This window comes from Mustela nigripes, chromosome X (assembly GCF_022355385.1).
Source record: "Mustela nigripes isolate SB6536 chromosome X, MUSNIG.SB6536, whole genome shotgun sequence".
NCBI classification, from domain to species: domain Eukaryota; kingdom Metazoa; phylum Chordata; class Mammalia; order Carnivora; family Mustelidae; genus Mustela; species Mustela nigripes.
Genome location: NC_081575.1, coordinates 79,602,953 through 79,621,476, shown reverse-complemented (window position 1 = coordinate 79,621,476; position 18,524 = coordinate 79,602,953). Strand labels below are relative to the sequence as shown.

General features: G+C 38.2%; 1 protein-coding gene across 1 annotated transcript in view; it reads left to right on the top strand.

Moving 5' to 3' along the window:
- Positions 1–737: 737 nt before the first annotated feature.
- Positions 738–18,524, top strand: part of MAGED1 (MAGE family member D1) — a 59,459-nt gene continuing 41,672 nt past the window's right edge. Inside the window, exon 1 of the mRNA XM_059384670.1 lies at positions 738–827. The gene's annotated coding sequence lies outside the window, so the exon portion shown is untranslated. The remainder of the gene's footprint in view (positions 828–18,524) is intronic.

The window sequence follows — 18,524 nt, the reverse complement described above, 5'->3', positions numbered from 1 at the left end:
GACAGAGACACAACGAGAGAGGGAACATAAGCAGGGGGAGTGAGAGAGGGAAAAGCAGGCTTCCCCCGGAGCAGGGAGCCCAGTGGGGTGGGGCGGGTAGATCCCAGCACACCGAGACCGGGCCCTGAGTCAAAGGCAGATTCTTAACGACTGAGCCACCCGGGCGCCCCTCAATACTGAACTTTTAACCACAGCAAAAATTATTCTTATTATTGAAAATTTGTTAGTTGCCCTTATCGGGCAGGGGGTGGTATATACATATACAAGAATGCTTTCTACATGAGTGTCCCTTATTTATTTGGAAATCTGAGTATGGTATGTAGTTCTTTGGATACCATTCCGAGACAAAAACGGATTCAGATTTAAGATCTTTAAAAATCTTGAGATCAAAGTATGCCACTAATTAAAATGAACTTATTTTTCAACATAGTATGTCAAAAAACAGTAAAGCAGTATGACAAATACGTAATTGTTGACATCCAAGAGTCAAGGGACTAAGGGTTAGGAAGGTATTCAAAGGCTAAATCGACAAGGCGAAGTGACAAATTTGGGTACTTGGGGGCTGGCTGAAATAATGGGTTCTTGGAATGACTAGAGCTAGTATTTGTAAAAAGTTACGGATTCCCCCTCCTAGCGGGTTTACATCACTATCCAGCTTCCAATAGGGTGAGACGGCCAGGGCGATAAAGTATTGTAAGGGATTGCTAGAGAGGCACAGGAAGTTGCCTGGCAAAGGGGGCGTGGCGGCGGAAGCAAGGCTTTCGCCGAAGGAAGGAAAATAGCACTTCTGGTCACGCCATCGTTGCGTTGCGGTTTTCTTCAGGAAGGTGAGTGTAAAGAAAGAGGGTGATAATTTTCCCAAGTGAGTCCCCAGACACCCCGGAGAAACTTTCCTCCTTGCTTCAACGTGGGGCGGAAAGAAATTTTCATCCCCAGAGTACGTTGTGTGAAGGATGTTTCTGACGCTTAGGTTCCGGTCGCCTATCTTCCCCCTCTAATGAAGATGACAGGCCGTCATCCTCTCCCCTTTCTCTCTTGTAGTCCTTTTATCCCTGGTCATTCTTTACCTCTCCTCGTTATCCCAGATCCTCTTCCTGATCTTTTGAGCCTGGGTCATCCCCTCTACCACAGATTCTTTTCCTACGTCTTACCTCCCACCTTGTTCACCGCCCCCTTTTAGCCTTAAAATTTTTGGATCCCCTTTCTCCCGCTCTTCCTTTTCCTTCGACTGCAGTACTTTGCTCCTCTCCCTGCCCCACAACCTGATGCCTCTTGTCCCACTCCTGCAGAGGCCATTGAATTACGTACTTCTGAAAACCAGGTATGTCTTCAATTTCATGGTCAATGCTGTTTTCTTAAAAATATTATTTTACTTGTTAATTATTTTTTTTAATTTTTACTCTAAACAAAATGATACATCAGAAACTGCCCTGATTTTAACCCTGTATTCATGACATTAAAAAAACATAAACAAAAACAAAACAAAACATGGGCGTCTGGGTGGCTCACTTGATTAAATGACTGCCTTGAGCTCAGGTCATGATCCTGGAGTCCTGGGATCGAGTTCTGTATCTGGCTCCCTGCTTGGCGGGAAGTCTGCTTCTCCCTCTGACCTTTTCTCTGTCATGCACTCTTTCTCATTCTCTCTCTCTCTCAAATAAATAGATTTTAAATAATTGGCATAGAACTCAGTCCCCACTTTTTAAAGGAGCAAGGGTTTTGCCTGTTACCTGGTGTCAGCTCTTGACACTGGCAGTTTTCCCATCTCCTTTAAAACTTTTCATGGAATAGGACTGGTTGACAGATAAGATATCCAATCACAAATTTATTTTTTATATGAGTTATATTTATTATGGAAATCCTTTTCTGTACTCTGGTAGCAACATTGAACAGGAAGCTGGCAGATTTTTCAAAGTTTGCACGTATTCTCTATTAGGCGCAGAAATGCATTTTTCTGTCCCATTCATCAGGTTCAGTTTGTCTTGTGAGAACATTAGTTAATCATAATTTCTTATTCCAGTTTTACCCAAGAGAGGGACATCATGACCATTAAACTTATGATGAGGGTCAGGGTTTTTCAGGCTCTAAAAAGGAATTTAATCAAGGATCTCCTTTTTCTATTTATTTATTTATTTATTTATTTGACAGAGAGAGATCAGAAGTAGAGAGACAGGCAGAGAGAGAAGGGAGAAGCAGGCTTCCCGCTGAGCAGAGAGCCCGATGTGGGGCTCCATCCCAGGACTCGGGAGATCATGACCTGAGCTGAAGGTAGAGGCTTAACCCACTGAGCCACCCAGGCGCCCCTAATCAAGGATCTCCTTGAACAAGCAATTTATTTCTCTCCTCTTGTAACTACTGTGTTATACTTGCCAAATAAGAGGTAATCCTTTTTTTTTTTCTGGGCCAGGTATAATTTTCAATTCTTTTAGAAAAAATGAGGCAGAGATTTTCATGATACCAAAACACTTAGAAACTTTTTTGAAGGGTATTGCTGATGTCTGTGTATTCTTTATTCAAGTCATAATTACAGGGCATTTAAAAATCGCGTGGCTTTAATCCAGTGTGCAACCATCATTCATCCAAGAATTTTTTATTGAATAACTTTATGTGTCAGTGTTAAGCACTGAGGATACAACAGTGGAAAATAGTTTATTAAACTGTAGTTGAGAGACAGTAAATGAATATATAATAAATATGAATAGGTTGTGATGGAGAGGGGATGTACTATTTTAAATAGGATGGATAGGAAGGCCTCCCTGTAAGGCAACATTTGAGCAGAACCTAAAGGAAGTGAGGGCACAAACTATACAGCTATTAGTGGGAAAAACAAGATGTATCTATGTCAGTGTCTCTATGTTTTGTTCACTCGGTTTCCTACACACCCCTTTTGCCTCTGGTCACTTTTCGGCATAGCTTTAATGCTGCACTCTGCATACTGAAATAACCTAATCCAAGCACTTATATTTCCCGTATTCTTTTTATCCTGGCTAGCTTCTTGCTATCATTTAGGTGTATTGTCAGTTACCACCCCTGCTAGGAAGACATCTTTATATCCATCCTCACTTCTCTTTCAGTCTGTGTATCCGTGGTGCATTGTGTGCTATCCCACAGCATAGTTAATTACCTCTTTCACTGCTCTTATCACTGTGTATTCATGATACATTGCCCATAAATGTTGGTATGTTAAATTGGAAGAATTTAGTACTTGATCTGTCTGTACAGGCAACCTTTTAAATATAGTTGGTCACTTAATGTTCAAAACCATCTTCTAAGGTCAGTATTATCATTGTCATCTTACTGATGATAAAACCAAGACTCAGAGCTAGATGGTAACTTACTGTTGGTGGTGGAGTTCATGGAGGTATGGTCTGCAAAACACTCAGTCCTGGCCAGATTCTCTTTGTCTTTATGTCTGTCTCTCTTTCTCTGTTTATTAATGAGAAATAGAAAATATGTGGAGTATTTTACTGTTTTATAAGACACAATCTGGGAATAGAAATTTCATTTAAAAAATTTCCTTTCATAAATCAGATTATATTAGGTACGTGAGAGCTGAGAGGCATAGTGACTCTTTTTACTTGAACATTTTTTAATTTAACAAGCATAAGTTGAAAGAAGAGTATGAATACTTTTATGCTCTGAACCTAGATTCAACAGTTAGCTTTTGACATATTAGCTCACTTGTTCACTCTTTTGCCCACTCATCCATCCATCCATTCATTTCATAGTGTAAACACCTGTGTAACCAGCATCCAAATTAAGAAATAGAATATGATTAGCATCTGAAGGCCCTTGAATGTGTCCCCTACCATTCGCATCTAAACTCCCATTAGTCACAATCCTGGCTTCTGTCACATTATAATAATTTTGTCTATTTTGGGACTTTGTAAAAATATTATAGTATAATATTTTTTGTGTGTGCCTGACTTCACTGGCATAAGATTTTTTTAAGGGACACCTGGGTGGCTCAGTCAGTTAAGCGTCTGCCTTTGGCTCAGGTCTTGATCTCAGGGTCCTGGGATTGAGCCCTGCATCGGGCTCTCTGCTCAGCGAGGAGTCTGCTTCTCTCTCTCTCTGTCACTCTCAAAAAGTAAATAAAACCTTTTAAAAAAAGATTTTGTTTTTGAGATTCATCCATATTATTGGGCGCAGTAGTAATTCCTTCATTCTCATTGCTATGTATGCCATTGTTTGAATATATCATAGTAGATGGATATTTTGTTTATTTCCATTATTGGTCTGTAAATAATACTGTGAGCAATCTAGTACATGTCTTTTGGTAATATATGCACACATTTCTTTTGGGCATTCTAAGAGTAGAATTGCTGAATTATAGATTATGTATATGATTAGCTTTAGTAGATAATGCCAACTGGTTTTCCACAGTGGTTGTATAGATACACCTTGTTTTATTGCACTTTGCTTTGTTGCACTTTGCAGATACTGTTTTGTTGTTGTTGTTGTTGTTTTTTACAAATTGAAGGTTTGTGGCTGTCCTGAGTCGAACAAATCTATAGGCACCATTTTTCCAATGACATTTGCACACTTGATGTCTCTGTGTTACATTTTGATAAAATTCTTGCAATATTTCAAACTTTTTCATTATTATTGTATTTGTTGATAGTAATCTGTGATCAGTAGTGATGACTTGCCAAAAGTTCAGATGACGGTTGGCATTTTTAAGAATATTTTTAATTACAGTATATACATTATTAAGCAATGTTATTGCATACTTAATAGACTATAGTACAGTGTAAACATAACTTTTATATGCACTGAGAAACCAAAAAATTCATTTTACTTGCTTTATTGTGGCATTCATTTTATTGTGATGGTCTGGAACCAAATCCACAATGTCTCTGAGGTGTGCTTGTACTATAAAACTCAGTATAAATCTTCAACAGTTCCACTTGCTCTAGAATATTGTCAGCACTTGTCATTGTCTTTACTTTTGAAGGGGAAAAAAGCCATTTTAGTGGTTATGAATGGTATCTTATTGTGATTTTAATTTGCAAATATGATGATCTGTTCATATGTTTGTAAGCCTGGATATCTTTTTATGAAATACCTGTTTAATCTTTGACTTTTTCTCCTGGACTATCTTTTTGGTTTGTAGGAGATCTTTTTATATTAAGAATGTTGATATTTTGAGGGCGCCTGGGTGGCTCAGATGGTTAAGTGTCAGGTCATGGCTCAGGTCATGATCTCAGGGTTCTGGGATCAAGCCCTGCATGGGGAAAAAAAAATCCCTGCTCAGCAGGGAGTCTGCTTCTCCCTCTGCCCCTCCCCCTACTCATGCTCTCTCCCTCTCCCTCACAAAAATAAATAAATAATACCTTTTTTAAAAAAAGATTTTTATTTATTTATTTTGAGAGAGAGAGAGAGACAAAGTGAGAGAGAGCATGAGAGGGGAGGTCAGAGGTTGAAGCAGACTCCCCATGGAGCTGGGAGCCCAATATGGGACTCGATCCCAGGACTCTGGGACCATGACCTGAGCCGAAGGCAGTTGCTTAACCAACTGAGCCACCAGGTGCCCCCAATAAATAATATCTTTAAAAAAAAAGAATGTTGATATTTTGTTAGATATGTTTATTACAAATCTCAGTTCCTTGCATTCTCAGTTTTTTAACGGTGTCCTTTAATGAACTGAATATCTCAATTTTAATATTGTTCAGTTTCATAGTTTTTCCCCTTTATGGCTAGCCTTGTTTTGTTAGTCTTTGCATTTCTCAAAGTCCTGAAGACATTTTTCTGTGTTGCGCTATTGTTTAATCATTCATTTGTATTCACAATTTATTTGAATTGATTTTGTGTGTGATTTCAGTATGAGTAAAGCCACTCCCTTTTTGTATGTCAAAATGGACATTTAGGGGCACCTGGGTAGCTCTGTCGCTTTAAGCCTCATGATTCCAGGTCAGGTAATGATCCCAGGGTCCTGGGATCTACCCCACATCAGGCTCCCTGCTCAGCCGGAAGTTTGCTTCTCTCTCTCCTTCTGTCCCTCCCCCACTCATGCTCTCTTAAATAAATAAATAAACCTTTAAAAAAAAAAGAAATGGACATTCAGTCAACCCATTATCACTTATTGAAAAGATCATTGTTTCCCTTGTATAAAGTCGTGTTTTTCATGAATCAAATGACTAGATTATATATGTGGGTTTGTTTCTGAATTCCTTTTTGTTTGGTTTATTTCTCTATTCTTGTATAAGTACCACTATCATAATGTCATTTTATAATATATCTTATATATAGTCATTTAGTCCTACAGTTTTGTTCTCTTTCTTCAATAATTCCTAGTTATTCTTGGTCTTTTGCATTTCCATATGTATTTTAGAATCAGCTTGTCAGTTTTCACAAAAATGCTTCTTTGACATTTTGATTGAGATACCACTTAATAGATCAGTTTGAGGAGCGTGGATCATGGCACTTTACCCCTAAATATCTTATTGTTCATCTCTGAATATTACAGATGTTTTGTAAATAATTTAATTACCTTTATGTTACCAAGAAAAATTAAGAATAATTTCCTAATACCATCTAATACCTAACCATTTTCAAATTCTTTTTTCCCCAATTAGCCTTTTATAGCTGTATTACTTGTTTTTTAAAAAAGAAGACAAGTAATATTTACTAGGTGTCTATTTTTCATCAGGAAATATATGCATTTCTAATCAAAACAAAAAAAGACTAAAGATGTACATATTCTTCCATTTTATATGAAAGGAAAGGAATTATACTTGGTTAAGAAATTTTTTTTTTAATACTTGGTTAAGAAATTTAATCATAAAGCTTAAAGACTGTTTTTTTTTATAAAGATTTTTATTTATTTATTTGACAGAGAGAGATCACAAGTAGGCAGAGAGGCAGGCAGAGAGAGGAAGGGAAGCAGGCTCCCTGATGAGCAGAGAGCCCGATTGGGGCTCGATCCCAGGACCCTGAGATCATGACCTGAGCTGAAGGCAGAGGCTTTAACCCACTGAGCCACCCAGGCGCCCCAAAGGCTGTTTTTTGTTTTTTGTTTTTAATTTAATTTTATTTTTTCAGTGTTCCAAGATTCATTGTTTATGTACCACTCCCAGTGCTCCATGGAATATGTACCCTCCTTAATACTCACCTCCAGGCTCTTCCAATCCCCCCGCAAAACCCTCAATTTGTTTCTCAGAGTCCACAGTCTTTTCATGGTTCGTCTCCCCTCCAATTTCCCCCAATTCACTTCTCTTTTCCTCCTCCTAATGTCCTCCATGTTATTCCTTATGCTCCACAAGTAAGTGAAACCATATGATAATTGACTCTCTCTGCTTGACTTATTTCACTCCACATAATCTCCTCCAGTCCCGTCCCTGTTGATATAAAAGTTGGGTATTCATCCTTTCTGATGGAGGCATAATATTTCATTTCATATATATGGACTGTGTCTTCTTTAACCATTTTCTGTTGAAGGGCATCTTGGTTCCCTCCACAGTTTGACGATTGTAGTCATTGCTGCTATGAACATTGGGGTACACATGGCCCTTCTTTTCACTACATCTGTACCTTTGGGGTAAATACCCAGTAGTGCAATTGCAGGGTCACAGAGTAGCTCCATTTTTTTAAGATTTTTTTTATTTATTTGACAGAGAAAGATCACAAGTAGGCAGAGAGAGAGAGAGAGAGGGAAACAGGCTCCCCGCTGAGCAGAGAGCCCGATGCGGGACTCAATCCCAGGACCCTGAGATCATGACCCGAGCCGAAGGCAGCGGCTTAACCCACTGAGCCACCCAGGTGCCCCGGGTAGCTCCATTTTTAATTCCTTAAGGAATCTCCATCAAAGGGTGTTCATATTCAAATGCATAGTTCTGTAATATGAAATCCCATGCTCTTATCACTGAAGATGATGTGTATGATATCATACACAAAAGAATAAAGTCCATAGCACAATAAAAAAAAAGAATAAAGGTAAAAATCAAATAATAAAGAGGAAGAAATCCTGGTGAGGAAACTGTTAATTATAAAATGTGAAATAATAGGTCTTACAGCTGGTTTTTAAAACCATCACCCAACCTAAATTAAAGTATACTTATATTTTTTGAGATGTCTTTGTTGTCCTTTTCTCTATTTTGCTGAACTTGTGGCTATTTATATATTTAGTACTTTTCAATCCATTGCAGTCATCATTTCTTCTGTTGCTCAAACTGTCCAGTTTGGAAGAAGCCAGTTGCAACCCCTGACATTGGCTTCTTTTTTCATTTATTACTGAAATTTTCAAATATATTTAAAGTAGAGGATAGTAAAATAAACCAGAATGTATTCATTTCTCATCTTCAACGATTAATATCATTTGGTCAGTTGCCTTTGATTTTTTTCTCCTCACCTGCTTTTTTTCACTGGGTATTTTAAAGCAATCCCAGACGTTATATCATTATATGGGTAAATAACTCACTATCCATCTCTAGCTTTTTTTTAAAGATCTTATTTATTTATTGAGAGGGAGAGAATGAGAGAGCAAGCAAGAAGTGGGGCGGGGCGGGGGGGAGAGAAGCAGACTTCCCCTACTAAGCAGGAAGCTTGACATTAGGGTTGGTCCCAGCTGCTGGGATCATAACCTAAGCCCAAAGCAGACACTTAACCATCTGAACCACCCCACATCTCTAACTCTTAAGTGTATTCTATTAAGTAACCACAAGACCATTATACTTAAGAAGGTTAACAGTAATTCCTTATATTATCTAATGCCCAGTCCATATTCAAATTTCCATGACTGTCTTAAAGATATCTTTTTAGGGGCACCTGAGTGGCTTAGTCAATTAAGCGTCTGACTCTTGATTTCGGCTCAGGTCATGATCTCAGGGGATGATATCATGCCTGGTTCCCTGTGTGGGGCTCAGCATTCTTTCTCTCCCTCTTCCTTAGTCCCTCCACCCTCACACGTACATGCGTGCTGTCTCCCTCTCTCTGAAATAAATAAATAATTTTTTTAAAAAGTATTAATAAAAAGATGTATTTTTATAGTTGGCTTTGTTAAATATATATCTAACCAAGGGCTACTGTTTACTGACATTAGATATTTTTTCTTTTAAGTATTTTTTTCCTATCTGTAGTCACCCCCTACATTTTAAAGACCATTGGTTTATTAGAGAAACTAAGTCATTTATCCTATCAACAAATGGATTTAGATGATTGCTTCCTTGAGGTATTCATTTTGTTTTCCCATCTGCATGTTTCTGTTCACTGGCATTTAGAACTAGAGGCTTGATTAGATTCAGTTTCAATTAATTTTTAAAGATTTTATTTATTTATTTGTTAGAGAGAGAGCACAGCAGGGGGAGTGAGAGATGGAGGGAGAAGCAAGCTCCCACCTGAGCAAGGAACCTGCTTGGGACTCGGATCCCAGGATGCTGGGATCATGACCTGAGCCAAAGGCAGATACTTAATCGACTGAGCCACCCAGGCATCCATTCAATTATTTTTTAAGGGGAAAAAAAAATCATTGGAGGTAGTGATACGCACTTTCTATTGTATTTCATCATATCTGGTTTAACTTTTTTTTTTTTAATTTTTTTTAATTTTTATTTTTTATAAACATATATTTTTATCCCCAGTGGTACAGGTCTGTGAATCACCAGGTTTACACACTTCACAGCACTCACCAAAGCACATACCCTCCCCAATGTCCATAACCCCACCCCCTTCACTACGGAGTAGTTTTTCTTATAACTACACATACTTCTTTTCTCTCTGGTTTAACTTTTTAACTGATTCTGGGGTTGATTTGTGTTTTCAGGTTTTGTCAGCCTGATCTCTCCATTGTAGTATCTCCTACCAACCTTTCTCCTGTTGATTTTAGCAGCCATTGAAGATAATTGTCTAAATTCATAATTTCAGTAGTAGTTGAAAGAACGTGGTCTAATTTAATCAATCCTTCTGCGTTTATTAGCTGAAATTATTATATAAAAAGACTTTATCAACTCTTTTTTTTGTTCCAAAATATAACTTATAAAAAGAAAGTCAAGGTGAATGCTTTTTTTTCCTTTTTTTTTTTACTTATCAGAGTAAGGGGTTGGTTTCCTAGAGACTTTCATTGTTTTCTTTAATATTATTAGGAATTCATGGATTTTTATGTGTTTTATTGTATTTATCCACTGTGATTGATTTTTGATGCTCAAACTGTCATTTTAGAAATTAAACTTTTCTGTTTGGCTCCTGTATCCTTTACATGATCTCATTAGCTCTTGACTTACTTGCCTTTATTTAAGCTTAAATTTTAGTTAGTTAACATACAGTGCAATATTGGTTTCTGGAGTAGAATTCAATGATTTATCACTTAACATACAACATTCAGTGCTCATCACATCACAACAAGTCCCCTCTTTAATACTCTTCACCCACTTAGCCCTTCCTTGCTTTATTTTAGGCTCATTATGTACATTCTCTGCCGCAGTCCTAGAATCAGCCACTTTGCAAGGAGGCATGTATTCCTTCAGTAGGGATTGGTACTTAGAAAGCAAGATGTGAGTGCTCAGAGGATTATTACTATTTTCCTAGTCATCCTACTTGACCTTTTGTTGTGCCTTTTTCCTCACTATTTTGAATACAAGTGAATGACTCCACCAGCATTCCATTCATTTTTATGTAGTCATTCATTCAGTAAAAATTTATATACCACACTACCTTGTATCTGATCTTAGGCTGGGTACAGAGGATGTAAAAGTAAAACTGACTGGTTTCTTGTTCTTAATGAAGATACTTATAATGGGGTATGAGTAAATGAACAGACAGTGTCTAAAGAGTATGATGAGTATATGCCTATGGTGAGTATAGGCAAGTGGGGGAACACAGAAAGGGCATCTGCAATGGCTTTGGAAAGAAAGATAATGTTTGATATTGGATGAATAGAGAAAATATGAAGGTTTAAGAGCTATGAAGGGTGTTCCAGTCAGAGGAAACTGGAAGAATTGTGAAGGAGGGATCTTGATATATTCAAAGAAAGACATACATGTAGTTGGTTAGAACTGGAACATAAGTTTTTTTTGTTTGTTTGTTTGTTTAAAGATTTTATTTATTTATTTATTTATTTGACAAAGATCACAAGTAGGCAGAGAGGCAGGCAAAGAGCAAAGAGGGGGAAGCAGGCTCCCTGCTGAGCAGAGAGCCCGATGTGGGGCTCGATCCCAGGACCCTGAGATCATGACCTGAGCCGAAGGCAGAGGCCTAACCCACTGAGCCACCCAGGTGCCCCTGGAACATAAGTTTTATGTAGAGGAGGAGAACTGAAACTGGAGACTCAGGGGCTAGGCAGTTGAGAACCCCAAAAGTCAGGTGAGAGAACTAGGATTTCCTCTGAAGCCTGTGAGGAAGAAATAATGGAATTGTCCTAAGTGGATGAGATATACAGTTCTCTTTGTGATGTACTGATGATACACTGGGTGGGCTCATGGGAGTGGGACAGTAGGAGGCAGATGAGGAAAGAGGTGTAATGGTCTGGGAGAGAGAGAGAATGTCATGTTACATTGCAGCCTGTGTGGTTGGGAGAGTCGTGTTTTTGTATTACATCTGTTATAATTTATTGTAATACATAATATATATTATATTTGCAGTGTAACATGACATTTTATATATATGTATAATATATATGTGGTATAATATGTATATAAGATAGATATGTGCATACACATGTACATAGTATTGCAAGTTTATAATTCTTTATGTGCATATATATGCAAGGGCAGTCTCATTGCAACAGGTCTAAAATAGAGAATATTTGAGTGAAGAAACATTGCCCAAGGACAGCTGAAAAGTGGAAAAAGGGCTAACAAACACTCCCACCTTGACCAAATGTGAGTCATTCTCCTTGGAGCCCTCTTTTTCAACTAGATACCATCTTTGGACATTGTCTTTGGCCTCTTTGGTCCAGGTTTTGAAAGAATCCTTGCTGAATCAACTTAATGAGATTCCCTTCCCACCCCCTTGATATGTGATTATCCAGGTCTGCCTTCAACAAGAATTCTAAGTCTGTTTAACAAGAATCCCCCTCTTCTTGATGTTTTAATCAAGAATCTTGATGTTTTAAGCTCCGCCCCCACCATCCCCACCCAAATCTACTCCTTGGCTGTAGATTCCCAGCTGTCTTTACTGTATTCAGAGTGGAATCCATTTTCTTTTCCCTATTGCAATTGTCTTGACACCTATCTCAATAATCCTTTTAAAATTACCATTTTAACAAGTGTCAGGATAATTTTTCTTTAACAGACTCCATGAGAACTTTTATTTATTGTGTACTTTTGCCTCAAAGCTCTACTAGTTGGCACTGAAGCCCAGTTGTGTATCCTTGAGTAATCTAAGAATTCCTCTAATTCATGGGATTTAAGGATGTCATAAGGAGTGAGATGATTGCTCAGATTCTCCCGGAGGTTGGAATGTAGCCTTAGCAGTTATGTCTGGGAGAATGGAATGATAATTGAAGATACTTATCTTTTTGTGTGTGTTTGAGTGTGCCAGACACTGTTGTATACTAATGAACATGTATTGTGTTTGTTTTTTAAGACTACTGTCTTAAACTTTTTTGTTTGTTTTAAACTTTTTAAAATATAAAAGTGAAATTCCTGTACATGGTTATATAAGATGTAGACTGAGAGGGTCCTGTTACATTAGAGATTTTAGAGGAAACAAGAGTAGTGAATATGTATGGATCAGTGTTAGTGAAGACTAATGTGCAGAGAACTAATAATATAATTGTTGAAAGTGTTCATGGAATGAGTGTAGACTTTCATGTCAAAGATCTTGTCTGTGAAAAGTGAAATAGATAATGGGTGGAACATGTATATTTTTAGGATGAGTGATATGAACATGTTTATGTGTTCTGCAGTAGAGTAGCTAATAAAAACAGAGGTTGAAAATAATAGAGAAAGGGGATAACTGGTGAAGCAAAATGTGGAAAAGATGTGTAGAGAACGTATGAAGTACTGGCCACGAACAAGAGAAAGGGCATCACTTCTGACACTGGTTGTTAAGGAGAGTCAGAAAGGGATGTTTTTAATTTTTATGGTTTTGGAAAAGCAAGAAATAGGGAGAGTTTCTTTCTTTGTGCCCCTATATTCTATATGAATAAGGTAGTAAGGCCATTCTGGACTGTAAGAGGAGATGGCCAGGGGCTAGAGGAAAGAAGAGGAAACTTTGCATTCTTCTAGGGAGTGAAAGAAGATTGATGGGCAGTAATGAACACCTATCTGGGTTGGGAATGAAGTGTTTGTAGTTTTGTCTTTTTTTTCTGTTCAGCTGCCAAGAAGTAGGAGTAGAGAAGGCAAACATTGGGTTTGATTTTAGACTGTGAATGTGATCATGATGATTGTGGGGGGTGGGAGGTTTGAGGGGCTACTAAATTGTTGAGATTACTGATGAGATTTGTTCAGGTTCTAGTCTCATCAAGGATCTAGTCTCATCAGGGAAAAGTATATTCTCAGGAAGATTCTGTGGATCCAGAGAAAGAGAAGCTGTGTGAATATATGTATGGGTGTGGGAGAAGTTGCATAAAAATTCCAAAGGTGAAAAAGTAGAAGTAACAAGGTGATATGGCAGAAAAGAAATTGTGGAGTAGATTATAGGACTTTAACATTTCATAGGATAAGTAGTTCTGGATGATCAGTGAGTTGTTGGAGAGAGGTGGTCAGAGGACGGTGAAGCTGGGGTGATGGTCAAGTTAGCCATGGCATCCAGCATTACCCTGATCCCCAAACCAAGCAAAGACCCTACCAAAAAGGAGAATTTTAGACCAATATCACTGATGAATATGGATGCTAAGATTCTCAACAAGATCCTAGCCAACAGGATCCAACAGCACATTAAAAAGATTATCTACCATGATCAGGTGGGATTCATCCCTGGGCTACAAGGATGGTTCAACATTCGCAAATCAATCAATGTGATACAACAAATTAATATGAGAAGAGAGAAGAACCACATGGTTCTCTCAATCGATGCAGAAAAAGCATTTGACAAAATCCAGCATCTGTTCTGATTAAAACGCTTCAGAGTATAGGGATAGAGGGAACATTCTTGAACTTCATCAAATCTATCTATGAAAGACCCACAGCAAATATCATCCTCAATGGGAAAAAGGTTGCAGCCTTCCCGTTGGGATCAGGAACACGACAAGGATGTCCACTCTCACCACTCTTGTTCAAAATAGTATTAGAAGTCCTAGCAACAGCAATCAGACAACAAAGAGAAATAAAAGGCATCCAAATTGGCAATGAAGAAGTCAAACTCTCTCTCTTCGCAGATGACATGATTCTTTATATGGAAAACCCAAAAGACTCCACCCCCAAACTACTAGAACTCATACAGCAATTCAGCAACATGGCAGGATACAAAGTCAATGTGCAGAAATGAGTGACTTTCTTATACACTAACAATGAAAATACAGAAAGGGAAATTAGAGAATTGATTCCATTTACTATAGCACCAAGAACCATAAGATACCTGGGAATAAACCTAACCAAAGAGGTAAAGGATCTGTACTCGAGGAATTGCAGAACACTCATGAAAGAAATTGAAGAAGACACAAAAAGATGGAAGACCATGCCATGCTCTTGGATCAGAAAAATAAACATTGTTAAAATGTCTCTACTGCCTAGAGCAATCTATACTTTTAATGCCATTCCAATCAAAATTCCACCAGTATTCTTCAAAGAGCTGGAGCAAATAATCCAAAAATTTGTATGGAATCAGAAGAGACCCCGAATCGCTAAGGAAATGTTGAAAAACAAAAATAAAGCTGGGGGCATCACGTTACCTGATTTCAAGCTTTATTACAAAGCTGTGATCACCAAGACAGCATGGTACTGGCATAAAAACAGACACATAGACCAGTGGAACAGAGTAGAGAGCCCAGATATGGACCCTCAACTCTATGGTCAATTAATCTTCGACAAAACAGGAAAAAATATACAGTGGAAAAAAGACAGTCTCTTCAATAAATGGTGCTGGGAAAACTGAACAGCTATATGTAGAAGAATGAAACTCGAACATTCTCTTACACCATACACAAAGATAAACTCAAAGTGGATAAAAGACCTCAACGTGAGACAGGAATCCATCAGAATCCTAGAGGAGAACATAGGCAGTAATCTCTTCGATATCAGCCACAGCAACTTCTTTCAAGATATGTCTCCAAAGGCAAAGGAAACAAAAGCGAAAATAACTTTTGGGACTTCATCAAAGTCAAAAGCTTCTGTACAGCAAAGGAAACAGTCAAAAAAACAAAGAGGCAACCCACGGAATGGGAGAAGATAATTGCAAATGACAGTACAGACAAAAGGTTGATATCCAGGATCTATAATGAACTCCTCAAACTCAACACACACAAAACAGGCAAACATATCAAAAAATGGAAAGAAGATATGAACAGACACTACTCCAATCAAGACATACAAATGGCTGTCAGACACATGAAAAAATGTTCATCATCACTAGCCCTCAGGGAGATTCAAATTAAAACCACATTGAGATATCACCTTACCAGTTAGAATGGCCAAAATTAACAAAACAGGAAGCAACATGTGTTGAAGGGTATGTGGAGAAAGGGGAACCCTCTTATACTGTTGGTGGGAATGCAAATTGGTGCAGCCTCTTTGGAGAACAGTGTGGAGATTCCTCAAGAAATTAAAAATAGAACTTCCCTATGACCCTGCCATTACACTAGTATGTATTTACCCCAAAGATACAGATGTCGTGAAAAGAAGGGCCATCTGTACCCCAATATTTATAGCAGCAATGGCCACGGTCACCAAACTATGGAAAGAACCAAGATGCCCTTCAACGGATGAATGGATAAGGAAGATGTGGTCCATATACACTATGGTGTATTATGCCTCCATCAGAAAGGACGAATACCCAACTTTTGTAGCAACATGGATGGGACTGGAAGAGATTATGCTGAGTGAAATAAGTCAAGCAGAGAGAGTCAATTATCATATGGTTTCACTTATTTGTGGAGCCTAACAAATTTCATGGAGGACAAGGGGTGTTAGAGAGGAGAAGGGAGTTGGGGTAAATTGGAAGGGGAGGTGAACCATGAGAGACTATGGACTCTGAAAAACAATCTGAGGGGTGTGAAGTGGCGGGGGGGTGGGAGGTTGGGGTACCAGGTGGTGGGTATTATAGAGGGCATGGATTGCATGGAGCACTGGGTGTGGTGAAAAAATAATGAATACTGTTTTTCTGAAAATAAATAATTAAAAAAAAAAGTTAGCCATGGCATCATCAAAGATACTGCTGCAGATTAAAGGCGATAAAAAGAGTGGAGAGGAAGATGAGGAAGATGTTGTATTTTGTGGAAGGAGTGAGTATAGCTTTGAGACAGATGGCACTGAAATTCAAAGGAGCAGAGATTTTCACAGCAGGGAGATGATTTAGGGAATGAAAGCAGCAATGGCTAACATGAGTTCTTGCCCTTAACCAGTTTAGCAGCAGATTTCCTTGGACAGCCCTGGCTTTGTTTGTCTCAGTTTTGTCTTTTTCTCTGTCTTTGCCCTTTTTGGGGGGGCAGGGGCAATAACAGGGTTAGGGCCGAGAAAGGACTTGTGGTAAAATCTTGAATGTCAGGGAGCAATTCAAGATATATAGCAATATAGCATTCTATATTGATTTCTATCTTTGGAGGGACTTAAACAACTGCCCTTAGAAACTTCAAAGGAAATGGTACTGCTGGTAGGACCCTGGCTTGCCCATGTGTGTGTTTCCAGAAATCCTACTGCAGATGGATATGTTAGCCACTCCCCCTATAGCTTCTATAGAGAGAGGTAGATGCTTTTTATATAGTATTATTCATCATCTCAGAAAGATTGAGAACACATGCTTTAAGGGAATTCCATAGGAAGGCCCTGGATTCTTCCTTTTTTAGAAAAGTATTTTTAAATTGTGCAGTATAACAAAAATACCTAAAGTTGTGGAAAATGTAAATATACACTAAAGTGAATGATTATAAAGTAAACGCCCACAAAAGAACCTTCCAGAACCAAACATAGAACATTGGAAGTTATTTGGAAGCCTCCACTCGTAATCCTCTCTCTCTTCCAGAGGTAACCATTTATCCTGACTTGACTTTTATGGTAATTACTTCTGTGCCTGTGTGTATAGACACATGTGCACATATACACCTATTTATACATTTTACTGTTAATGGGTATTTGGATTGCCTTCTGGTTTTGGCTGTTGTGAGTAGTGCTGCTAAGAACATTCTTGTACACCTGTTGGGTATGTGCATGAGTTTCTCTAAGATGTGTAACTGGCAGAGGGATTACTTGGTAATAGTATGTGCATCTTTTCAACTTTATTAGATAATGGAAACCTGATCACCACAAGTATTGTACCAGTTTTGACTATAAAATATATGTGGATTTGTACCTTGACTTTTTTTTCCCTCCTCCACAGTTTTGAGGACAGAGATCTATGGCTTGGAGATGATCCAGAGTAGCCAAGACCTGTGATTTGCTGTGGATATGGGGGACTTGGTTACTATTTCACATTTCTCCTGAAACAATTGCATTTAGCTGATTCAGAAGGCTTCCACAGGAGAAACTTTATTTGATCCTTTCTTCCCCAGAAGTTTAAGGCCCAGGAATTGTCCCAGCCTCTGAGGCCATTTGAGCATGAAAGAGGCTACATCATTATCCTTCAATGCAAATAGTTGATTTTAGCAATTAGCCAAGAGTTCTTTAGGGGGGGCTCTGAGTCAGTTTTGTCTTTTTCAGACTCAAGGGTGAAGAATCAGAACCAGGAAGTTAATAATCAGCATCTGTGGATGGCAGAGTATAAAGACTAGTATAGTGGCTTAGATGATCCTGTGTCTTTGGAGGGTCCTTGAACAACTATCTTTATCCAGCTCCCTCCTTGTTCCTTTCTTTCCCAGAGTTTGTCCTTTAGGGAGTACTTACACAGGGCCAGGAGGGTCCTGGCTTGTTTATTTCTTTCCCAGAGTTTCAGGGTTTTACAGAAGTACACTTGTAGTGATTAAAAAATTAGGACTTTATTAACTTTCAGAAAATTGACAAAACGTTCTATATGAAGATACAAAATATCATACATATATATTTTTTTACTTTAAAACAAATAATGGAATAATAAATAATTCCAAACTTGAATTACAATCAGTATTTAATGTACCTTTTGGACCTGACTATATTTTTTAGTTATTTCACAAAAATTAATATATTATCATATTTATACTTAGAAGATGCTTAGTACATGTTTTAGTTCACTGTTTTTTTTTTTTAAGATTTTATTTATTTATTTGACAGAGATCACAAGCAGGCAGAGAGGTAGGCAGAGAGAAGAGGAAGCAGGCCCCCCGCTGAGCAGAGAGCCCGATGCGGGGCTTGATCCCAGGACTCTGAGATCATGACCTGAGCCAAAGGCAGCGGCTTAACCCACTGAGCCACCCAGGCGCCCCGTTCACTGTTTTTTTTTTTTACTTTTTGCTACTATTATTATTTTTGCTTTCTCTATACATGTTGAGAATTTGCATTTTCAAGATATGTCATTGGAGACAG